Source organism: Arachis hypogaea, chromosome 10, assembly GCF_003086295.3.
Source record: "Arachis hypogaea cultivar Tifrunner chromosome 10, arahy.Tifrunner.gnm2.J5K5, whole genome shotgun sequence".
NCBI classification, from domain to species: Eukaryota; Viridiplantae; Streptophyta; class Magnoliopsida; order Fabales; family Fabaceae; genus Arachis; species Arachis hypogaea.
The window spans coordinates 30892491-30919053 of record NC_092045.1 but is presented as its reverse complement, the minus strand read 5'-3'; the positions used below and the strand labels follow the sequence as shown (position 1 = coordinate 30919053).

The 26563-nt window shown below is 38.4% G+C and overlaps 1 pseudogene; it reads left to right on the top strand.

Moving 5' to 3' along the window:
- The first annotated feature begins 967 nt into the window (after positions 1–967).
- Positions 968–21882, top strand: LOC112717476 (protein PALE CRESS, chloroplastic-like; annotated as a pseudogene).
- The last annotated feature ends 4681 nt before the right edge of the window (positions 21883–26563 follow it).

The window sequence follows — 26563 nt, the reverse complement described above, 5'->3', positions numbered from 1 at the left end:
TCCACCTTTATTTGAAGGGCTTACATTATGTGCTAAACTCTTTTGAACTTGCCTATAGATCCACCTTAGAATCTCTCCACATTTTATTTTTACTCTTTTCAGCCTTCTCAATTAATACTCCTTTCAATTATACTTATATTTATATATTAAAGATCCACCTGAGAGTCATACCACCGTAATATCATTGACTTATGTCTCGAGCATAAGGATTTGAATATTAGGTTGTTACATGTAACAAACTCTTTTGACATGTTTAGAGAGAGTTGGATTTGTCACAAGGAATTGCATTGGTTTGTTCTTACGAAATTTAGAGGTTGTGGGAAATTTCACTTTTTGTTATTTTGTGTTGTCTTCAAAAAGGAAAGATGATTTTTTATGAGGATCTTGATCTGTTTAGATGACATTTTACATCTGAGATACGATTTCATTCTTAGATTCGATGTGGTGTTTAACAAATGGTCTTCTTAGAGGTGTTTCTTTAATAGATATGAGGAGAAATTGACTTGCCTTGTTACTTGGATCAATCTTGTAGAAAATACACGTTTTCTTTTCTTTCTTCTTGTTATTATACTTATCATATCTCTAGCCGTGTTTGGCAAGTGTCTTGGGTATAAAATATAGAAACAATGAGACAATGAGGAAAGAAACAAGTGTTTTGCTCCCTTTTCTAGGACAGACATTTTTCCTGTTTCTGTTTGTCTCCTCTAAATAGGTTTGGGTGTCATATTATCTATATTCCTATCCAAAGATAATTATCAAATGGGGCCTCTATGTACTGTTGCACAATAATAAGTTCCTTCTTCTATCAAAGGGAAAAAAAACCCTTTATTAGCAGCCCAGCAAGATATGATCAGTTTTTAAAGCATTTTATCATTAGGTGTAACATTGAAAGACATTTATATATTATTACCATTCACAAATAAAAAAATTTTTGTTATTTGTGACAATGACAATAGTGAGTGTGGGTGCCGATGACAGTAGCATTGTGGCTTCAATGTGAGAAGAACAGAGAGAGTTGGAGAGAGGGAAAATGAAATAAGAGAAGAAGTCGACATGGGGAAAATCTTGTTTTTTTTTTAAATTTTGTTCTTTTTTCCAATGAAAGGATAATTTGGACAATTCAATTCTAGTTGTTGGTTGTAAAATACCTTTTTGTTGTTGAATTAGCATTTCCGAAATTATTGATATTCTAACAAATAATTGCTAAGTATTTAGGGTTTTTTGGGTTTTTGGGGGGGGATAACCTGTAATGAAAATCAAGCCCAAAAACATGGTCGTAGCCTGTGAAGCTTTGCTGACAAAGGAAAAAAAAGAAGATGAAGCTTCTCACTCTAACTTGCTCTTTTCTCTCCTTATACCACCCAATCACCCATTATTGTTCATCCGTTTTTATTACAAATCTTCCTCTATTATTTCCCTCTTTTGCATTATGTAAATGCAATTCAGCTGCAGATACACAAATTTTTATTCTTTTTGGCATGTTTAGTTACCCCATAATTTCAAAGTTTGATTTTTGTTTTTGGTTTTTGGTTGGGGTTTTGGGTGCAGCTTTAAGAGTAAGGTGTATCAAAAAGGAAAATGAAAAGGAAGATATGCTTCTAGAAGGGATGCCAAAGGAGTACTATGATGATGTATGTATTGTTAATGCACTTTTCTACTCTCTGTCGTTTTTTAATCTCATTGTGGCTGCTGCTCCCTTGGCATATTTTTTTTCTTTTTTTTAAAGCAATGTCATTATCATCATTAAAATGTTTCTTAATGTTAGAGACTCAAGTTTAATTAATATTTAATGTTGTTATGCATTGGATGTTGTAGTTAATTGTATGTTTATTTATTGATTTTTTAGATTGGTAGGGATTATGACATTCGGTTATTGATAATGAATGGTTCAATTGTATGTATTTTTAAAATTTTGAACATTTGTATATGTTGTATAAACAGTGTGATATTACATATATTTCTCCAAAAAAATGGCCATCCTTTCGTCTGCTATTTTAATATAGCAATTTTGGTGTCAACCGCTCTAACCATGGGGCTAATATGACGCAAATTCTAATAAGGGAAATGCTGTATTTTGCCAAAAGTGTTTGAATCTTATAGATGTATTTGGTAAAGGATGTACTCTTGTTAGCAACTTAGCAGAGAGCTAGATTTTTTTATTGCCCAAAAAGCTTCTAGAATGGGGGAAAGGTAACTAAATTCGTTTTATCTTCAAAGAAAAAATGCTATAGCTCCACTCAAACTTGAGTTCTTGTTTTGTTGGTCAATTATGTACTGCTCTTAACATCCTTGCTGAATATGTTTAAGGCATACATATTATCAAATGATTATGATTTTTAACTGCATTTTTTGTTGGATAAACATTATATCAAAATATATATAGTGCATGAATGGACATTTTTCTTCTTGGCCAATTAGTTTGAACTGTGAAAATATTATGGCATCAGTTTGTCCCTTGGCCATTCATGTATGCTGAATTGTTTGAAGGTTTTATTTGCATAGATTTCACTAATCATCACAAAGATAGGAATGGCAAGCTCGACAACGTGAAGAGACAAAGGAATTGCATCAGTTACGCAAAGAAGAAGATGAGGAAGAAGAAAGAAAGATGGATGAATATAGGGAAATTGGCATGCGACTGAAGGGATACCCTGAACAATATGTTATAAAAGCACGAAAGTTAGTTTCAAGCTTTATACTAGCTGCAGAAGAAATTGAAGAGGTAATTTCTTGGTGAAACGATATCTTTTATCATCATGGAAATGCAGTTTTTGTTTTCAATGCATAAGTTTAAATTTAAAGGAAAATTGTAATTAAGAAAAAGAAGAAATAGAAGGGAAAGTGGGTCCATTATGTCTGACATGTATCTCATTCTAATAGCCTTTTTAACATCTTTTTTGCATAAAAGTTTCATCCCTTGCAATTATGTACAATTTATGGTTATTAAAGTTGTCTCTTTCTTTATAACATGTGTATTTTGTGCATATAAGAGAATCGTAAGGAAATTTTCATACCAGTCAGGCCTTTTCATGCATGCGTGTACAGTTTTTGACATGTTTTAGTTGGTGTTAAGTCTTTTTAACTAGGATTCAATGATACTTGTGTGAATGATTGATCACTTTTGTCTTTATTATTGGTAGAAAATTGAGGAAGCTGCTGAGAAAGGAGAACTCCATGAACTTGTTTTAATGGTCATATGGAACCAGCGTGATCTTGCCCGGCGTGATGTAAGTTGTTCTTTGTTAAAAAACATTTGGAAGTTTCATTTTCTCGTGAACTTGATTCTATTCATATTTTTGATTTTGCTTACCCAAGAACTCAGACTCTTCGATTCCTTTGATGTGTTCTCATGTAAAACTTTCAACTTTCAATTACTTCTCCTAATTTGTGATGGATTATCCAAAATGAATATTAGCATTAGTGCTATGTTTTCTTCTGTTTAATCCATGGATCCTGCTATCTAATTTCATATATTACTTGATCACCACTTTACAGGAGGAAAATGATGCTATAAGAAGTCTGGATTTGTTATACAGAAGGGTTAAAGTACCTGCTCTTCTTTTTTGTTCTGCTTACTACATAACTTCTTTAGGAGTTCTAGAACTCTGTTAACTTTCTGTGCCCTCATCCTTCTTTTCTCACCACACACACAAAGAAGAGAAGGAGAGACTTGCTCACTCGGAAGGTTGTGGAGGCTCCCGATTTTCTACATAACTTGATGGATAGTTCTACTTTGGTTGCGATAGATTGTTCCTTGATTTTTTAATGCAATATGAGGTCTTTATAGCCATTTTGACTGTGAATTGCTGCTTCTCCTGCATAGCAAATACATACACAAATAAATGTTATTTGGTACCACCCTCTTACCAGATGAAAGTGTCCCTCTTTTAAGTATGCAATATTTGAATGTGTTTACAGTCCAATGTTAGTTAATGACATGGTTTAGATAGAGTCTTAATAAGTACTTTTGATAACCCTCCTCTTATGGGCTAGTTCTTAGGTTTGAATTACAATTGCTGAATTTTATGACAGTATCATAGTTTATCTTGCCTTGTAACTTCATACTCTAAATGTTCATACCTTGTGTGTGTTAGAAGTTAGAACCCCACTTTAGCTGCTCTTGCTAATTTGATGCGATGCGCATCTGTAAGAAATCACACAAGAAATGGCAGAGAATAGGTATAGTGTATTATTTACTCACTGTGAAGTACTAAAGTTGGGTTTCAGCTCTACTGCTTGGGAAGAAAAACACATCAAAATTAGCAAAGGGAGAAATGAGGCACTGTAGCAGCCTCACTCTCCTAGGGCCTAGCCAATTCCTACCAATCTCCTACCTTGCCTCCACACCCTACTGTCCCTAAGTACATTTCCCCCATAACAGAAAAGCACAACGAACCCATATATTCTACTACCAAACTAGCAGTCTTTCATTCGTCACTCCCTTTACAAGTTAGTTAGAACTTAGAACCTAAGGTCCCATTCGACCTTCCAATATTCTGATTTTGAGTAATCTCCAAACTGCCCTGAATTTCTTACACTTGTAAACTTGAAGTCCATTGGGAAATTTGTATCTAATCCTAACAACACCACCATTAAATAGAGAGTCCGTGTTTTCCATAGTATACCTAATGTTCCGTCCTGAGTGCACCGAGGTATATGACTTTCGGGTGATAGTTCGGACCTCCAGCTGAGCTAGACGTCATCTGGGGTCGTCGTGGATTAACCTCGGTCCTTTTGAAACACAGCGGCGGGAGCACCTGCAAAAAGCACTCTGACGCTCAAGTAAGTATATGAGTTATATAAGAGTAAAGAGTGATAAACTGAAATGAGTTATGTGACCTGACTCTTCGTGGTTTATTAGGTTTTTTTTTATAGACAAGTAGTGTGTCAGTTTGTTTGTTTGTTTTCAAAATGTTAAGTGAGTGTCGTTATTGATATCTTTGACCTGTGTAGAGTCGTGATCGGATTTGAGGGAGTGAGTTTCGTGGTTGTGGGTGATGGTTGAGAGATAATGTTGACCTATCCATGATTTAGTTGGGAGTTTCTGCTTTGTTTAGCTTCTCCGAGTTCTTAGGTCGGTAATCAGTTGTGGGTTTATCTCTGAGGTTGGTGGGGTACACGTCATAGCCCCCAAGTTTGGCTAGTGTTATACGGAAGAACGGTAGGCAAACTTTAGTTGATTTGTTGTTGACTCCCTTCTTTTTGTGGCCTTATAGCTTTTTGTTGTTGTTGGGCCTCTGTGGCCCGTTGAAGGAATTTGAAAAAGAAATTGGGGAGACTCTTTGGTTACTCTTACGGGGCGTGCCTTATTTAATGTGCCTTTATGTTTTTTGATTTCCCATGTTAGTGGTAGTTATTGACTAAGGTTCCCACTAATTTAGTGGGCTTGCAATAATAGTTGTACCTTGCTTCGGGATTTTACATTTTGCTACTACGTTTTTTACGGTTTAACCTTCCTCATGTCTTCACAAGGTTAGTGTTTCTTTTTGTTGCTTTTTTACTATTACTTCTATGGCGAGAAAGAAGGGGAAAAAAAGTTGAAAGCAGTTGAGGAGAGGGAAGATGATCCGTATCATTGGGTCCATGACAACGTTAGGACTCGTTCTTCCTCATTTACCACTGCTGAGTCCATATCTAATTTGGGTAGTCTAAATGTTGTTAGGGGCGGTTCTGTTGCTGTTGTTGAACTCCTTCCCTGTTCTGATACTGATAAGGATTGTGAGAGGAGGGGCGATTGGGGGTATTTCTACATGTATACCCCCTGTATCATTGAACTTGGTGTGAGATTTCCCTTTACTTCTTTTGAGTGTGACGTTCTTACGCAGCTCAATTGCGCACCTTCACAACTTCACCCAAATTCCTGGGTATTTCTTCGTGCCTTTTAGTGCTTGATGGATTTCCTCTCTTTTCCTTGTTCGTTGCCCCTGTTTTTCTCTCTGTTTCAGTCAAAAGGCGTTCGAAAGGGTTTGTGGGTTTGCCTTAGTAGTTTCCCGGGTAGTTCCTAGTTTCTCCTGTACAAATCTTCGTTCAAGAATTTTAAATCCATGTTTGTTAAAGTTAGGACTACTGAGACTGAGTACTTGTTCTATTTGGATAATGAGCTTATTGAGAGGTTTCCTCTCTACTGGTGTTATGAGCCGAGTCAGATTCTTGAGGCCTCTGAGCGGAATGAGGAGGAAGATTTCCTTTTAGATTTCTTGGTTGAGAGCTTCGCTGTCAGAGAGTGTGATAAACCCATATTTTGTGAAATATTTTGTGCTTAGTTTGAGTGATTTATTCAATCCTTCACCCACTTATTCATATTAATTGCATGGTTTTACTTTTCCTTCCTTATTATGTGATGTATGTGAAAAACATGTTTCCTATGCTTTAAAATTAATTATTTTAATTACCCTTTATTATCATTCGATGCCATGATTAGTGTGTTGAGTAGTTTCAGATCTTCTATGGCAGGAATGACTCAAAGGATGGAAAGGAAACATACAAAAATGGAAGGAAAGCACAAAATGGAGTTTCTGAAGAAACTGGCAGCGACGCGACCGCATGGACGACGCGGCCGCATGCCAAGCGCGAAGAAGCAGCGATGCGGCCGCATGACTGACGCGACCGCGCGACAAGAAAAACTCCAATTGATGCGACCGCGTGACCCACGCGGATGCGTGACGGAGGCCACGCACCAGAAATTGCAGAAAACGCTCATAGCGAGTTCTGACGTCCTTTTTGGCCCAAATCCAAGTCCAGAAGGCATAGACCAGAGGTTATGAGGTGGGGGAATGCATCCATTCAGGGAGTCTCCGAATTTTAATTCCTTTTTCCTTTTAGTCTTGGTTAAGAAATCAGTAACTCTGGAGTTATCTTAGCTCAACATAATTGATAACTATTATCTTTGCTAATTAAACTAAACTTCAATAATCCCAACCTTTTCTTAGGAAATAAATAGGATTCGAAGGTCAAACTAATTAGTCCCTTGACTTTCCTTTGCTTTAGCAAAGGTTAACTAAGTGGAATTAAGATTCAACTTTCATTATTTTTGATAAGAATAACTAAGTCTGGACTTCTAATTTCTCATACCTTGCCAAAGGGTTTACTTTACAGTATTTATTTATTTTAATTGCCATTTAAATTATTTGCCATATTAATTCTTCATTCTCAAACCCCAATTTACAATCTCTATAACCAATAATAAGAACATACCTCCCTGTAATTCTTTGAGAAGACGACCCGAGGTTTAAATACTTGGTTATCAATTTTAAAGGGGTTTGTTACTTGTGACAACCAAAACGTTTACACGAAGGGATTTCTGTTGGTTTAGAATCTATATCTACAATGCGACTATTTTTATAAAATTCTTTACTAGCAAAAATCCTAATGTCAAAATGGCGCCGTTGCCAGGGATTTGCAAACGTGTGCCTTATTATTGGTTATTGTAAATATTTTTCAAATATATATATTATATATATATATTTTTTTTTCTTTTACTTGTTTATTTGTTTTCTCTCTTCCCTCTTGTTTCTGATAGCTATTATGAATTCTCACCCCTCTCGCTTTGAGTTTGGTTCTAATTTTGTTGCAAGGAATGGAAGCTATAACAGGACTATGCATCAAGGTCTAAGCAATCAAAGATGGACGGAGCCAAGAGGAGTTGATCACCCCTTTAGGCAACAACATCCTCCTAGATATCATAGACAAAGACCATTTTACAATGCATGCCCAACTGATAGATTTGGTGGACCGCCTTGTAGCTACCAACAAGCCCCACCCTGTGCTCAGAGACCATCCTCTCGGCATAACTTTGAACCACCACACTCACAAGCTTCTTTTCACCATTCACTACCACATGATCCTTATCCACCCCAACGCCAATCCAATTACTCCCAAGAACCACCACTCCCCTATACACCATGTCTGTATCCATCAAGCCCAGAATCACAGGTTCGCCTCGAAGAATCAGTAAAACCTTCATCAACTGGAGCAAGCAATAAATCAATTATCTTCCAGGCATTCAGACACTCAACAGACTCCCATGGCTTCATGTGGAGAATCTAATGAAGAACGTAGCACGAAGAAGACACAAGAAACTCCAGTGGACAGCATAGAGCATAACTTCATACTGAAACAAATAGAGGAAGCTGTCATTGTAGAAGAAGAAGAGTTGGTTGAAGATTTAGGAGATGCCGAACCGCCACCTGAATTTAGAGTTATGGAGAATCCCGTCAAGAACGTTATAATTGATGCTAAGGAGGATAGTGCACAGCCTCCAATGCAGATATCTTATGAAAAACTGGACGGAATAACCCAAGAAGCAAGTTTCCTTGATGACGATGATCACGAGTCGAGTGCTCTTAGTAACGAACTTGCATCCGCAAGTGAATTCTTTGAGATGGAAGAATCTTCCCCAAGTGAATATGAAGATGATGCAGAGGTCAACTTTTCTCAACCTCCTGTTTATGACTCAAGTGACGAGGAAGATATCAATGACTTTGATCAAGACATGGATGAAGTTGAAGAAATTTGCAAAGAGGTGGAGGAATTCACTGAAGACCACAAGGGAGTAGAGCTTGCAGAGCCGCTAGAAACACCTATCCCAAGGCCATTACCACCCAACACAGACTTCAAGTGGGTAAAATCCTTAGCTCTTATCTTTACTTTTTCACTTGAATATGATTTACTTGAAACAGATGGCCAGCTTAGAGCTCTTTGCGACTTTAAGAGTAAGAGGAAAATGGCTCGTATTCAGAGCTGGTGCACAAGGTTCAATAAGATTCCACGCTTCAACTCGAAGTGCAAGGATTGGTATCATGCTCAATTGAATGGATCACGGAGAACGTTTGGTCACCGTGGTGAGAATCTACTTTTTAAACCACCCGAATGGAAACATGTAGATCAAGACGGAGGCGGATTTAAAAGCAAGGCTTGGGATCATGGATTCTATGCTGACATTCGTCACCCCGGGAGCCTCAGAATCTGTTTGAAGCTGCTCAGAAGCTTTACATGCCTAGTTTGGGACCCCGGAGGCTATTGGCATTCCTAGCATTGGTGGAGATTTTTGGAAGAATTTAAACATAAGCCGCCATAACAGAAAGCTCATCCAATGTCCAACTTAAGGACTTTAACCAAAAGTGCTAGGTGGGAGACAACCCACCCTGGTATGGTCGTTTCTTTTTCAGTTTTATTTCGTGTTATTTATTTTTATTTCCTTTTTAATTGAACCTGAATATTATCCATTCGCATTGCATACTGCATAATTGCATACCTGCAAAAAAAAAGGAAAAACACGCACGCAACGCGGCAGCGCCGCTGACGCGTCCGCGTCACTAGTGCGTTGGGTAGAAAAGAATTGAACAGAGAGTCACGCGAGAGTGTGGCTGGAGGCGTGCCAGTGGCACAAATCGACCGACGCGACCGCGTCGCCGATGCGTCCGCGTCACATGGGAATAATGGCCTCCCACGCGACCGCGTGACCCACGTGACCGCGTGACCCACGCGGCTGCGTGCCCTGATTTTTGACGTAAAGAGGGTGCACAACGAATTATTGTGCGAGAGTGGTGCTGGATTGGTGCTGAACGCACAATTCTACCCATGCGGACGCATGGCTCACGCGTCTGCGTCATTCCCTTCTAAAGCCCACTCACGCGATCGCATGCCCCACGCAATCGCGTCACCCCAAATTTGGCAAATAAAATAATTCGATCAGAGAGTTGTGCGAGCGCAAGGCTGCCCTCGCGCCAGTAGCATAAAACGTGTCACGCGACCGCGTGACCGACGCGACCGCGTTGATTAACTTCAAACGCAAGTCACGCGACCGCGTGCCCCACGCGTCCGCGTCGCTTGCGCCGCACAGCTTATCCTAGTTTGCCAAATATCTTATCTTTTCTTCCCCAATCCGAATTTTTCCCTCCCTCCTTTCTTACTCACTTCTTTCCCTTCTCATTCTTCTTATCTTTCATTTTATTTATTTGCATATTTCATTCATTGCATTTTAATTTAGTGCATATTTTTCTTTTCTTTTCTAAATTTATTATTTTTCCTTTGGTGTTGATTTTCTTATTTAACTGTTGCATCTTTTCTGGTATAATTTTTAGTGACTTGTTTCACAATGTTGGGAGATGCTATTTTTCTGTCAATGTCAATCTTTTATGATACCTGTATTCCTTTTGCATTGACATGAACTTACATTGTCTTTCATTACCCACTCTCTTCCCCATTGTTTTACATTTTGTACCACTGGCATGCCATAGCTTCTATTATTTTCTCACGTATATGTTGAAGCTTCCATGTAAATGAGACCCTTATCATTTGGCATTTACCCATCCATACTTCATTTATTTTCTTATCTTTATTTCTAGGTTACTTTTCTTCCCTTTTTTTCTTTCAGGATGGCCACCCGGAGGGGAACCGGAAGACGTTTACATGGGGTGACAAGACAAGTTCATCTGCACAATCTTTGGAGAGAAGCATCAGTTGGAACAACCCGTCCACCTGCACATCTTAGCATGCACCGAGGACGGTGCAATCTTTAAGTGTGGGGAGGTCGATACCCATCTCCATGGGTTAGTTACTCTTCTGTCTCAACACCAATGGTTTATTTTCCTTGTTAGTTGTTGCATTTGCATATTTGATTGCATGTTTTTTTTTGTGTGTGCATATTTTACCACTTGGTTAAAGTAATATTTTCTTTCTCAAGAAATTTTTATAGTATTTCACTAATTTGAATAAAAATTTTTGAAACACTTGTTTGAAGAAATATTATTTTGGAACATAGTTTAGAGCTCGAACACACAAAACCAGTGAGATTTTGAGCCTATTTGATTGGTTGCATTTTATCAACCAATATTTTATTTTTTGTGTGTGTTTCTCTCTCTAAAATTGTGATCTTTATCTTACTTAATTCTATATTTCCATTATGATGTATGCATGCACTGATATGATTGAGGCCTTGTTTCACTGAGCTTACATACCCATATGGCCTTACCTTTTATTATCCTTTGCAAACCTATGTTGAGCTTATTTTACCCCTTGTTCTTGACTTTAGCTCATTACTAACTCTAAGCGGAAAACAATAATGTCCTTAATTTGAATCCTTGGTTAGCTTAGACTAGTAAAAAGTGCTCATGATTTAAGTGTGGGGAAGTTGGGATTGAAAATATTTGGTTTGAATAATTGGGTGTTGTATATTTTAGTGAAATTGTGCAAAATAATGGTTGAGCACATATTATTGCATTCAATACTTTAATCATATGCATTGAGAAAAATAAAAAGAAAAAAAAGTGAAAAAGAAAAAGAAAAGAGCAATTAATAAAAGGAGACAAAATGCCCCAAAGTAAGTGTTGGTATCAATGCATATGAGCTGTACTCAAAACTTGGAATGCATAAATATGTAGTAAATACAGTTAATGGGAAGTTAGATTTTGTATTTTAATTAAATGGATTGTTTTAATTTAGGTGGAAAGTTTATGTTAATTAAGGATTCAGATTTTAGTCCACTTGGCCAAATACAATCCTACCTTGACCCTAACCCCATTACAACCCTTAAAAGACCTCTTGATTTGTGTATTGGTGCATTAAATTTTTGTTGATTGTTAGATGAAGAGCAAGCTATAGAAAACAAGATTAGTAGAGAATTGAGAGAATTGACCCTAGACACTTGAGAATTAGAATGATATACACTACTAGTAAGGGTTCATTGCTTAATTCTATGTTCCCTGCTTTTATGAGCTATCTTCTTTTTGCAAGTTATTTATATTGTATTTTGTGATTTGAATTAGTGAAATCCAGTTCATATTTATTCTTGAAAGATTTATTTACTTTTTTACCAAGTAGGTAGAATCATTTTGGCATGTAGTTGCCTTCACATTCATAAGTTGCATTGCATGAGTCTTGCCTTTTCCTACTCATTTATTTGGTCTCCTTGAGTTTAGCATGAGGACATGCTATTGTTTAAGTGTGAGTGATTTATTCAATCCTTCACCCACTTATCCATATTAATTGTATGGTTTTACTTTTCCTTCCTTATTATGGGATGTATGTGAAAAACATGTTTCCTATGCTTTAAAATTAATTATTTTAATTACCCTTTATTATCATTCGATGCTATGATTAGTGTGTTGAGTAGTTTCAGATCTTCTAAGGCAGGAATGACTCAAAGGATGGAAAGAAAACATACCGAAATGGAAGGAAAGCACAAAACGGAGTTTCTGAAGAAACTGGCAGCGACGCGACCGCATGGACGACACGGCCGCACGCCAAGCGCGAAGAAGCAGCGACGCGGCCGCATGACTGACGCGACCGCGCGACAAGGAAAACTCCAATTGACGCGACCGCGTGACCCACGTAGACGTGTGACGGAGGCCACACACCAGAAATTGCAGAAAACACTCATAGCGAGTTCTGAAGCCCTTTTTGGCCCAAATCCAAGTTCAGAAGGCATAGACCAGAGGTTATGAAGTGGGGGAATGCATCCATTCAGGGAGTCTCCGAATTTTAGTCACTTTCCATGATTTAGGTTTAGTTGGAGAGAGGTTCTCTCCTCTCTCTTTAGGATTAGGATTTAGATTTAGGATTTTATTTCCTTTGAGGATTATCTTTTTATCAGGTTCAATATTCCTTTTTCATTACTTGCTTTTCAATTTAATATGAATTCTTATATGTTACAGATTACTCTTCCGAATTAATGTTATTTGAGGTATTTCAGTTAATATTGCTTTCTTTTATTTATGTTATTGATTATTCCCAATCTGAAGACATTTTTATTCCAGTAGATTTAATTCCTTTTTCCTTTTGGTCTTAGTTAAGAAATCAGTAACTCTGGAGTTATCTTAGCTCAACATAATTGATAACTATTATCTTTGCTAATTGAACTGAACTTCAATAATCTCAACCTTTTCTTAGGAAATAAATAGGATTCGAAGGTCAAACTAATTAGTCCCTTGACTTTCCTTTGCTTTAGCAAAGGTTAACTAAGTGGAATTAAGATTCAACTTTCATTATTATTGATAAGAATAACTAAGTCTGGACTTCCAATTTCTCATACCTTGCCAAAGGGTTTGCTTTACAGTATTTATTTATTTTAATTTCCATTTAAATTATTTGCCATATTAATTCTTCATTCTCAAACCCCAATTTACAATCTCCATAACCAATAATAAGAACATACCTCCCTGTAATTCCTTGAGAAGACGACCCGAGGTTTAAAAACTCGGTTATCAATTTTAAAGGGGTTTGTTACTTGTGACAACCAAAACGTTTGCACGAAGGGATTTCAGTTGGTTTAGAATCTATATCTACAACGCGACTATTTTTATAAAATTCTTTACTAGCAAAAATCCTAACGTCAGAGTGTTTATCGATTTTCTGAACTTCTGTATTTGTATGACTCTGGTGATAATGAGGGCTTGAAAGCATATATAGGTATCGTTGTTTGTCTATTATTAGGTTTATTGATGTTGTTATGTTTTCTAACGTTTGGTGCTTTCAAGTGGCCGAGTTCCTCTTTTTGATCCGATGAAGTTTCAGTCCTTCTTGAAGAAGAAGAAAGAGAAAGGTACTGGTAGTGAGGGGGTGCAGAAGGATGATGGTGGTCAAGTTGCTTATTTTGCTGCCCAGCCGACGTCTTCGTATAAGAGGAGGAGGGATGATAATGATAGGCCATTGGAGATCATCTCGGAGGGCGAGCAGGAGGCCCATGGGGATGGTGGGGTTGCTTTTGACCGTTAGAAGAAACTTCATGGCTTCGTTCCTGGGTCTAGTTATCAGTCTTTATGGAGTGATCAATTCAATTTCGCCGAGCTTTCAGATAGGGCGTCCCAGTACCCGGGGGACATGCTCATGACTCGACGGGTTTGCATGGACGCCCTTAGAAAGTTTGTTCAGGTCGGTTTTCCCTATGGGCTCTTATTTTTTTTGGTATTTTTGATCCTTACGTTTTGTGGTTTTTGTAGAAAGTTGCCTCTCGTTTACTATGTGTTGGCCGTACTACCGAGCTCATAGGTGCTGAACAACAGGAGGTTGTAGATAAGGCTTCTCAACTTGAGAAATCTTATAAGGAGAGAGTTGCTGAGTTAGAGAGGTCTTTGAAGGAGAAAGATGATGCCGTGATTAGTGCTGTAGCCAGGGCAAAGGATTCTGAGGATGAGGTTGTTCGCTTAAGGGATCAGGTTCGGTTGTTGCAAGCTAACATCAAAGAGAGTGATGTTTCCAAAGGGAAGTTAACTGCTCGGGTTCATGAATTGGAGGAGGTAGGAATGGAGATGTTTTCCTCTGGCTTTGATCGTGCTGTTAGCCAGATCTCCTTCTTGGCTCCTGACTTTGACTGTGACTGTTTGGACGTGATTAAGATCGTGGTTGGTGGGAAAATGATCGTGGATGGTACTGCCGAGGAGCATGATGAGAATGCTCCTTCTTGATTTGTATATTTGTAACTTATTTTCTGTTTGGCCGAGCTTAGCTTTGTAGACCGATGTTTTGGTCTGTTTGATTGTACTTATTCTTGTTTTTTGTTTTGAAACTTGAATGATGTTTTTAGTTTCGGCCTTGTTTTGGACAAGTTTGAAAATATCGTTTACTATGATTTTGTTAGCATATGCTTTATTGTTTCCGGATTTGTTGTTTAGAATTAGAATTGTTTAAAAATAGTCATTCGCATTTCTTTGAATGTATTGTGCGTTCGGCCTTGTTAAAACCTTCCTTAGGCAAAACCTTTTTGGTAAAATAACTCTAAGGGGAAAAAAGAGTACCTTCATTCGCCGATTGTACAAGTCATGATCTGTACAATTTTAGGGAGGAAACATTTCAGTTCCCTGACATTGTGTTGCCTTGTAATGTCTGAAGTCGGTAAGCCCCCATTCCGAGTACTTTTGATATACGGAACGGGTCTTTCCAATTTGCGGCTAGCTTGCCATGTGAATGAGGTTGTCTGGCTTCTTCTGTTTGTCTGAGGACTAGATCGCCCTCCATGAATATCCTCGACACAACTTTATTATTGTGCTTTCTTTCTGCCAGTTGTTTCTGGGCTCTTTGTTTGATGGCGGCAATTTTCCTGTCTTCCTCGGCCAGGTCAAGCTCGACATTTTTGGCTCTTATATTATGTTGTTCATCGTATAGCTCGGCACTTAACGTGGGGACCCCGATTTCTACAGGGATTAATGCTTCTGAACCATAGACTAACCTGAAGGGTGTCTTGCCCGTGGTGTTTTGTACTGTGGTGTTGTAGCTCCACAATATTTCCGAGATTAGCTCGGCCATTCTCCCTTCGCATTATCGAGCTTTCTCTTTATTGCCTGCAATACAACTCAGTTAGCAGCTTCGGCCTACCCATTGGTTTGTGGGTGTTCAACCGAGCTAAAATGATGTTGTATATTAAAATTTTTTAGAAATGAGCCGAGCTTATTATTTGTAAATTTTCTACCACTGTCTGATATTATTTCCCTTGGTATTCCAAATCGACATATTATGTTTTTCCATATAAAAGATCGTACCTTTTCGGCTGTTATTCTTGCTAAGGTTTGTGGTTCTATCCATTTTGAGAAGTAGTCTATTGATACTAAAAGAAATTTTACCTGTCCTGGTGCTATTGAAAATGGGTCGAGGATATCGAGCCTCCATCTGTGGAAAGGCCACCTTACCTCCATGCTGTGTAATACCTTGGCCGGCTTTGTAGAGATGGCTTCGTGCTTTTGGCATTTGTCACATGTCTTGACTTTTGCTATGCAATCCCTCTTCATGGTCAGCCAATAGTATCCTGTTCGGGCTATCTTTGCGGCGAGAGCTCGTCCTCCTATGTGGTTTCCACATACGCCCTCGTGAACTTCGTCCATCACTTCTTTTGCTTCATCTTTGCTTAAGCATTTTGGCAATGGTTGTGAGAAACCGCACCTGTACAGCTCTCTCGCTATCCTTGTGTAGAAGCTCGCCTTACACCTAAAGTGTTGTGGGTTGAGCTCGTCCCTGGGTATGGTGCATGTATTTATGTACTCAAGAAAAGGTGTTCTCCATTCATGGAGGCGATTAATGTTTTCTATGTGTAATAGTTCAATGTTGGGTTTTGTGAGTGTAAGTTGTGATAGTGCTGATGTTTGTGTATCTGCCCTAGTGGCGACGAGTTTGGATAATATGTCTGCTCTAACATTCTTTTCTCTATGCACATGTAGTATAGTAAACGAGCTAAATTTTGAAATGAGATCCTTTGCGATGAGCCAATATTGCTCTAGCAAAGGATCTTTTACCTGGAACTCTCCTCGGATCTGTTGGACTACCAAAAGAGAGTTGCAATCGGCTGTCAGATTTTGTACTTGGTGGCTTAGGGCGAGTTTGAGTCCTGCTATGAGGGCCTCGTACTCGGCCTGGTTGTTGCTTGCCGAAAAATGGAACTAGATGGCTTGTTCGGCTACCACTTTGTCTCCTTCTTTCAGGATTATCCCGGCCCCACTTCCTTCCCGACTTAATGCTCCGCCCACGTGTAACTCCCATGTTTTGTTGTGCTTGTCGGGAGTCAGTTCCGTGATGAAGTCGGCGGGGATCTGTGCTTTGAGGGCCGATCTTGGTTGAAACTAAATGTCGAATTCCAAGAGCTCAACTGACCATTTGGTTAAACGTCCGGCCAGTTCTGGTTTTGTCAGTATTTGCCTTAATGGGTGGTTTGTCCTTACTATTATTGTGTGGCTTTGAAAATAGTACCTTAGTCTTCTTGTTGTGACCACGAGTGTTAAGGCTAGCTGCTCTATCCTCAGATACCTTTGCTCCGTTGGTTGCATGACTCTGCTGACAAAGTATACTGGCTGTTGTGTCTTCCCTGTCTCAATGGCAAGAGCCAAGCTTATAGAGTAATTGGAAATAGACAAATATAAATATAGGGGTTTACCGACTTTGGGTCTTTGCAGCACGGGTGGTGATGATAAGACAGTTTTAAGCTCGGGAAACGCCTTCTCGCATTCTTTTGTCCATTGAAAATTTTTTATTCTTTAAGATTGTCTAGAAAAACAGGTATGATCGGCTCGATACTCCTGGCAAGAACCGAGATAGTGCGGCTACCCTTCCTGCTAATTGTTGTACCTCTTTCATCATTTTAGGGCTTGCCATGTTGAGTATTGCTTCGCATTTTTCAGGGTTCGCTTCAATTCCTCGTGAGGTTAGCATAAATCCAAGGAATTTGCCTCCTTGAACTCCAAAGGCGCACTTTTCCGGGTTGAGTCTCATATTATATGATTGGATCTGTTCGAATATTTCCTTGACGTCGTCGCAGTGTGACCGCTCTTGGGTGGTCTTGGCGACCATATCGTCAACATAAATTTCTATGTTCCGACCTATTTGGTACCGGAATACTTTGTCCATCAGTCATTGGTAAGTTACACCTGCATTCTTTAGACCAAATGGCATGACTCTATAACAGAAATTACCATGTTCAGTTATAAATGCTATCTTGCTTTGGTCTTCTGGATGCATGAGGATCTGGTTGTAGCCAGAGTATGCATCCATGAAGCTTAAACTTTTGAAACCTGATGCATTGTCTACGAGTTTATCGATGCACCGCAAAGGGTAAGCATCTTTAGGGCATGCTTTGTTTAAATTTGTAAAGTCGACGCACATGCGCATTTACCTGAGTTTTTTCTTACTATTATCACATTTAAGAGCCATGTGGTGAAGCAGATTTCTTTGATGAAGTTGGCTTTAAGGAGCTTATCTATTTCTTCTAAGGCTACCCTTGATTTTTCTGTCTCGAGGTTCCTTTTTTCTGAGCTATAGGTCGGCTTGTTCTGTCAATGGCCAGTTTGTGGCAGATTATGTCTGGGCTTATGCCGGGCATGTCTGCTGGGGTCCAGGCGAATAGATCAGCATTAGCTTGTAGTATTCTTATCAGCTCCGACCTCTCTTGTCCCTGTAGTGCTTGACCGATGTATGTTACCTGTTCCGGTGTGCGGGTCAGTTGAATCTTCTGGAGCTCATCTGCTGGTTGAGGTCTTTCTTGGGTGTCCCCTCGAGGATCAAGTTCGGCTAGGGACAAAACTTCCGTGTCATGTATTGATTGGACTTTATGTTGTTTATGGGTTGTGTCTGACCTCTTTAGGCTTGCATTATAGCATTTTCGAGCTTGTTGGCGGTCAGAACGTATTGTTGCTATCTTGCCGCCTTGTGCCTGAAATTTAACACATAGATGAAAAGTGGATATGACTGCTCTGAACGTGTTCAGAGCAGGTCTTCCGAGAATAATATTGTAAGGACTGGGGCAGTCAACTATTAGGTATTGTATGTCTATGGTTCTTGATAACGGGTCATCTCCCATCGTTGTCCTTAGCCATATATAACCTTTGATCGGTACTCTTTCTCTAGAGAATCCTACTAATTCTCTGGATGATGGTTGCATTAGTTTTTTAGATAAATTCATTTTTGAAAAAGTAGAGTAAAAGAGGACATCTGCACTACTACCTGGGTCCAAAAGGAATTTTCTTACCAAAAGGTCGCCTGTTTGGATAGAGATTACCACCGGATCATCTGAGTGAGGGGCGGCCGAGCATATGTTAGTTTGGTTGAAAGTGATCTCTAGGTCACGCATATTTTTGTTATTTGGTGGCGTTGTTCCTTCGATTGCTAGCATTTCACGGTAGCTTCGATTCCGTGCCGAGGTTGTTTCACCTCCCCCCACAAATCCCCCAGATATGCAGTTTATAACCCCTTTAGGTGGGTTGTTGTTTGACCATTTATTAGAGTCCTTGCTTGAGGTTTGCTGGCGTTCTTCTTTGTTCTTATCGCTCTTCTTATACTTCCTTCCTTCTATGTACTTATCTAGGAGGCCCTGCCGAGCTAATCTTTCTAGGAGATCTTTGGCTATCACGCACTCGTCAGTTGCGTGACCATACTTCTGGTGGAAGGCACAGTGTTTGCTTTTGTCGCCGAATCGCTGATCTTGGTAGCTCCTAGCTCTTGCTAGTGGTTTTATAATTTTGGCGTTGAGTATTTCTTTGATTATCTTTTCCCTCTTCGTATTGAATCTGGTGTAGTTGTCAAATTTCGGGGTGAGCTTGAATGATTTGCCGAGGTCTTTAGTGCTCACCGACCTTGGTGTTCTGTCGTCTTCCCTTCTTGGTCTTCTTTCGGTTTTGTCGGCCTCACAGAGTTCTTCAATCTCCATTTGTCCAGTTGCCCTTTTCCGGAACTTTTCTAGTGTCTTCGGCTTTGTAACCGCGATTATTTCTCTGAACTTTCTGGGTCGGAGACCGGCCTTGAGGGCATGTAGGTGGACGGCAGAATTTAGATCAGGTATTTCCATGGTGGCGTCTGTAAACCTGGTCATATAATCCTTCAAGCTTTCTTGTGGACCCTGGCGGATGGTGCTAAGGTAGTCCGATCCGTGTATGTAGATTTGCGCTGCTGTAAAGTAGTCGATGAAAGACCTTGCTAGTTCCTCGAAGGAAGTGATTGATCCTGCAGGTAATTTTGAAAACCAAAGCAAAGCAGCTCCGTCAAGGTAAGTAGGGAAAGCTCTACAAAGCACAGGATCGTTATTAGGTCCGTTAAAAAACATCATAGACTGAAATTTTTTAATGTGAGCCCGGGGGTCACCAATCCCCTTATATGGCTCAAGAGAGGAAGAAAGTGTGAAATGCTCTGACATTTGAAAATTCGTGATTTCTTCAGAGAATGGGTTGTCCAAGGTCAGTTTCTCCTTGGGGGGGTTGACACCTATTAGATCGGTGCTACCTTGGGTTGAGCCTTTGGAGTTGCCCTCCTCTCGTTTGTTGTTCTGGGTTGATAGCTCTGCTAACCTCTTGACTTTCGCTTGCAGCTCGGCCATCCGGGCCACAAGTTCGACCTGACTAAGTTGATGAACTCCATTGTCAGCCATGTCGGAAGGTTGATAAACCCTACGTAAGAGAAGAACACAAAATGCAACGTGGAAAGAAAGTGGGGTTAGTGGAACTTTTCGGGCCCCATGGTGGGCGCCAAATGTTCCGTCCTGAGTGCACCGAGGTATGTGACTTTCGGGTGATAGTTCGGACCTCCGGCTGAGCTAGACATCGTCTAGGGTCGTCACAGATTAACCTCGGTCCTCTTGAAACATAGCGGCGGAAGCACCTGCAAAAAGCTCTCCGACGCTCAAGTAAGTATATGAGTTATATAAGAGTAAAGAGTGATAAACTGAAATGAGTTATGTGACCTGACTCTTCGTGGTTTATTAGGTTTGTTTTTATAGACGAGTAGTTTGTCAGTTTATTTATTTTCAAAATGTTAGGTGAGTGCCATTATTGATATCTTTGACCTGTGTAGAGTCGTGATCGGATTTGAGGGAATGAGTTCCGTGGTTGTGGGTGATGGTTGAGAGATAATGTTGACCTGTCCATGATTTAGTTGAGAGTTTCTGCTTTGTTTAGCTTCTCTGAGTTCTTAGGTCGGTAATCAGTTGTGGGTTTATCTCCGAGGTTGGTGGGATACACGTCACCTAAGGTTATCAATCAATCCAGTAATTCATGTCTTCCCTTGATCAACCGACATGATTTTAATGCATAAACCATATGATTTTTGGCTCATATTGCATTTCTTTACATACCCCCGTCCCCAAAATTTTTGTTTTTGTTGTTTTTTATTTATTTATTTTCTGTTCTTGATTGTAGACTGAGATCTTGAGACAAGAGGCTACCCCTGCAATGAGACTACTCAACGAGCTTTTGATTATGTATGATGGCTTTGACTTCAGTGAATAGCTGAAGAAATGTAAAAAGATCATGATTGATATTTTTCCACGGGAGGATCCATTCAGTTCTCTTCCCTAAGTTCGATAAGGTAAGCCACACTTATAGACTTTTAAATGATATGCTTGTATAGTAGCTTCCCTAAGTTCGAGTTCTTCCCTATCTCTACATCCCCTCTCCTTTTCCTTTTTTCTCTTCTCTCTCTCTTGATAATGAAGATAGAAAAACTACAATTTTTCCTCTGAAAAAGTTTGATTTGTAACGGATTTGTTTCTCAAATAGAAACTACTTGCAATTTTGTCCTTGAATTTAATATTGTTAGAACAAGTTGATCGTTCTTCAGGACCAATGATATTTTATTCAGGGATAAAATTGTATGCGTTCTATTTCCAGAATGAATTTGTTGCACCCCTATAAAACAGAATTTTTGTTTTTCTAAATTCTACGGTTCTACTAAATAAAGTATTAATACCAATATACCACACAAAATCTAAACTAAGTTCATGTTTTATATGACCAAATACTAGTCTACTTTGGAAAGCTCATGCCTTTTTTAGTGGTTTCAAGGTTGAGTCTCAGGAATGTATAAAATTACGATAAGTCCACAGTAATTACTGAAATTACGCATCAATAGTAAGTGCTTAAACTTTATTCAAGTTTATCTGTTTATACTTGAATACATAAATTTGGTTAAAGACAAAAATAGTGTAGATACTATCTATTGTCTAAAGAGCAGTTTGATGCAGAAGCATCCCATGTTAACGTAGGATATGGGGAAAGGCTGCACCTAATATACGCAGCCTATCTATTGTGTAAACTACAAAAAATTTTTAGTTCGAGTCCCACCTCTATCTGAATAAATACATATCAAGTTATTAATTTCAATAATCTTGCATGGTATCAAGCTTGAAGGGCCCTTGCGACCAACCATTGAAGATGATGGTGCTCTATTGAGGGTGGACTTTGTAAAAGAGGTGGATGCATTGCTACAAAAGGTTCGAGCCGATCGAAGTAAAGTGGAAAATGCAGCAGGATTCAATCCACAATCTGTTGCAAATAGATTAAAGCAACAAGAGAAGCAACAAACAATACGCCAAGTAGAAGCTCTATTAGATTTAGCAATTGGTTTGACGTGGTAGCCTTCTTTTTATTATATTTTTCTTATAGTATATAGTGTTGATATAAGAGTTTGTTATGCATTAAGTTTGCACTTTGCAATCAATTAGCTTCATTTTATAACATATATTTTTCCCTTTCGAAAGGATATGAAACCATAGCATGCCAATTTACTGGTCGAAGTTCTAAACAAAAAGTAAGAGAATTAAATAGTTAGATCAATAAGCAGTTGAGTCTACGGCTTATCGTCTGCGTCTCATTGATTCATTTCAAATGAAGAGTGGCTGGTAATGGTAGGATAGTGTAGGTAGGATTTAGACCTCATCTCAGCCCTACCTGGGAATTTAAATTCTTTCTAAAATTCAACTTTATTCTACTTATGGGTTGAGAATCTCTCAATCCTAATCCTATTCACACTCTAAAATTCTATATATGATCCTATCTAATCTGATCCAATCAATTTTTTCAATCAAACATAATATTTACTCATTTTATAGTTCATAAATATACTAATAAAAAAATACAAAATTAAGTCCATATTAAAATTAAAAGCTACAAAATCATAATATAATTTATTTTTAAATTACAAAAAAGGATACGAGTTTGATTTTTATCAACTTCATTACATATGTTATAAAGCTGACAATAAATAGAAAAGGGTAGAATTTTTACTCCATCTTAATTGTTGAGTATAAGAGCAAGATTACTAAAATAACTTAGTATTCAAGAAAATTAAGAATACTTCAAGACCAATCTGATTTATCAATGGGCTCTCTTGGTTTGTTTTCTATTAATTAGTTAGTTAACTTCCTTTCTATATATAGAACAATTGGCTCTTAGCAATTGTTAAATGTAATCAATATATTCAGTTTGTAATAGTATTATATATTTCTCTAGTTCATAAAATTTACATTATTATTATTGCAAAACAAAGTAATCTCAATTCTCTTCTTTTTCACTCCCTTGATCTTTAGTACCTGACATGGTATCGAAGTAAGGCTCCGATCCAGAACTGAATCATCAGAGATCACATCTGATTCAACTCAAATGATGGATAGCAACAATTCTTCTTTACTCAGTCATGGAAATAAAAATTTCTGTCGATAGTAGGATAAGTTGGATGAAGTCAATTTTCTCACGTGGCAAGAGCTTGCTTTCTTTACAGTTGGAGCAAATGATCTTGAAGATCATCTCAAGAAAGAGCTAGTATCATCAATGTATGATACAAAAGCAGATAAAGCTTCCAACACTACCTCAAAAAATACAAGCAATGAAAATTGTATGATAATTTCCTTGCAACTTGGCTGGCGCAATCGATTGTTAATTCCTTCAAAAACAAAGGTAATTGGCAGTAAATTTGCTTATCAAATTTGGGAAAAGATTCAATAACACTTTGGCAAGTTTTCGAACATAAAGGTGAAACAGCTCAATACTGAATTAAAAGGCATCAAGAAAGGAGGATCTACAACCTCAGAATATCTCAAGAAAATTAGAAAGGTGATGGGTTCTTTAGCAGCAGTGGGTAATCCTTTGACTCTTGATGAGCATTTTGAGGCTATTACTGATGGTTTGAATGAAGCGTATGCTATATACATTTCTATGATGCAAAATCAGATAATCTTAGCCTCAGAGATGCTAAAACTATGCTTATCTCTCATGAAAGCATGCTAACCAGGTTTAAGAAACCAGATATTGGCCTTGTACAATCCAAATTTACACAAGTCAGTTACCAATTCAATAATAGAGGAACTAGCAGAGGCTTTATTGCTCGAAGAGTAGAGGTAGAACCAAATTGCACATATTGGACACTCATATTTGATTTCTTTAGATAACAATCATAAATTTCTTTTAAGACAATTACTACATTCACTTGAAATTTCTCATAATTTCATTAGTGTATATCAATTTACTGTTAATAACAACTGTTACTTCGAATTTCATCCTAATGTTTGCTATGTGAAATCCCAGGCCACCAAATAGATCTTTCTTCATGAATCACCTAAGCAAGGAGTATATAAGTTTGAAAGAGTTGCAATAGCTAAATCAACTACAACTACATCTAATCCTTTTATTTTTAGTGCAAATTGTAATAGTTTTGATGTTTGGTACAAAAAATTGACCCATTGTGCACCCAAAACAGTTTCTTTAGTCTTAAATACATGTAATCTTTCTAGTGACCAAATTAATAATACAACTTCTTCCTTGTGCAAATACTGCTGTATGTCCAAGATGCATGCCTTACCCTTTCATTAACCTGATTCATACCAATTTTATAAACTTTTGGAAATGGTATATTCAGCCAAATATAGCCTTTGCTGTAAATAAAGTATCCCAATTCATGCATAATCCTCTTGTCTCTCGTTGGAAATGTGTTAAACGAATCCTAAGATACTTGGTTGGTACCTTTGCGAAGGAAAAAGAGTACAATATCTTTTGTGATGGGGATTGCCTCATTAAAAACCTTGTCAAGAAAAACCCAATGGGAAAAAAACCTAACCAAAGAAAAATGAGTACAGTCTCCCCCTCTTGCTGACATCATTTAATGTCTCGAAATCAGCGCATCCTAATCTCATGTACTAATCTTTCAAAGGAGAATTTTGGGAGTGACTTTGTAAATAAATCCGCCAGATTGTCACTTGAGCGGATCTGTTGGATATCAATTGTCCCTTGATTTTGAAGGTCGTGAGAAGAAGAATTTGGGAGAAATATGCTTTGTTCTATCATCTTTGATGTATCCGCCTTTAAGTTGAGCAATGCATGCTGTATTATCTTCAAATATGACAGTTAGAGCTATCTTCTGATCAATTAATCCACACGATGACATAATATATTGAATCAAAATCTTGAGCCAAAAACACTCGCGCTAGCTTCATGTATCGCGAGTATTTCAGCATGATTAGAGGAGGTTGCTGCTATCGTCTGTTTCGTGGACCTCCATGATATAGCTGTACTATCATATGTGAACAGATATCCCGTTTGAGATCTTCCTTTATGTGGATTAGACAAGTATCCTGCATCTGCATAGTCAACTAGTAGTGACTTGGATCCATAGGGATAAAATAATTGCATATCAACCGTTCCATGAAGATATTGAAAATTTGTTTCATTCCACTCCAATGTCTTCTAATTGGAGAGGAACTATACCTTGCTAGTAAGTTCACAGCAAATGATATATCGGGTTGTGTGTTATTAGCAAGATACAGTAGCGCTCCAATGACACTAAGATATGGTACTTCAGGACCAAGGATATCTTCATTCTCTTCTTTAGGACGGAATCGATCCTTTTCCACATCCAAGGATCTTACAATTATTGGGGTACTTAATAGATGTGACTTATCCATATAAAATCTCTTTAAGATCTTTTATGTGTATGATGTTTGATAAATAAAGATCCCATTTTTCATATGCTCGATCTACAAGCCGAGACAAAATTTAGTATTTCCAAGATCTTTCATTTCAAACTCTTCTTTTAGAATTTTTAATAATTGTTGGAATCTCTTCAAGAGTTCTAATGATATTTAAATCATCAACGTACACAACAATTATAATGAATCCTGATGCAGATTTCTTTATGAAAATACATGGGCAGATATCATCATTCTTGAATCGGTTTCTGGCCAGATACTCGGTAAAATGATTATACCACATTATCCAAATTGCTTCAGATCATATAAAGATCTTTGCAATTTGACTGAGTATAACCCTAGAACTTTTCAAAAATCTTATTATGATCAAGTCTCAAATCATATAGTTATTTATAGTCTTAATTTCAGAAACTATTTTATTAAAGATAATTAAGGCAAATTTTGATTTATTGAATTTGAGATAAGTTATGATTATTATCCAATTTTATAATTATTGGATTATTTTCTATATTTAAATTATAAAGTTGATAGTTATGAAATAATAAGAATTTTATATAATTTGGATTAAGTAATTAATATTTTAAATATTAATATTACTGTTTTGGAAAATGAAGAAATTAAGTATACTATTTCAAATTTTTGGATTTGAACATTTTATTGAAAATAATTTGTGAAATTGATGAGCAAAATAGTATTTTTCTATATAAAATTAGTGTTGGATTTAATTTGGGTTTTAATTAATATATTATTCTCAATTTTATTTGAAATTACCAATTTACTCCTAACCCTAACCCAATGACCTGGTTCCCTTTTCTCCCACACCCAGCAGTAGCCGAAATCCTTCTCCCCCCAAAACAGCAGCAAACACACACACAAACTCCTCTAATGGAAACAGAACAAAGAGAAAGAGAGGGGCTAAGTTACGGATGAGGAATGGAGGAGGAAAGCTCACCGCGCCGCGCCGCCACAGCAGTCCATGCTGCTAGGGTCACCGTCGCCAAGCTCCCTCACCGTCGCACCACCACGTTGCCACCGATTTGCCAAAGTCAAAGTTTCCTGTGTCACCACTGTTCGCGCAGAGGAGGGTTTGAGGGGCAGCTGTCGCACGCGAGCCAGAAGAGCTCGTCCTCGCCAATTTGCCGCCATCGGGGTCACCGCGTCGTCGTCCTTGCCAGCTCCGAACAAGAAGCACGATGGAGCTCTAATTCTGGGACCGAGGGAGTCACCGTGGAGCCCGTCACCGCCGCTACGGCCATCCCCACCCTTCGAGCTGTGCGAAGCCGCTATCACTGCTAGGGGACGACGCTTCCAAGAGACCCACGGAGAGAGAGAAAGAGCGCGACAGTGGTGGGTAACTGCTACAATGCCGCTGCTGTGCCGGCGAGATGGAAGTCATCGGGCCGT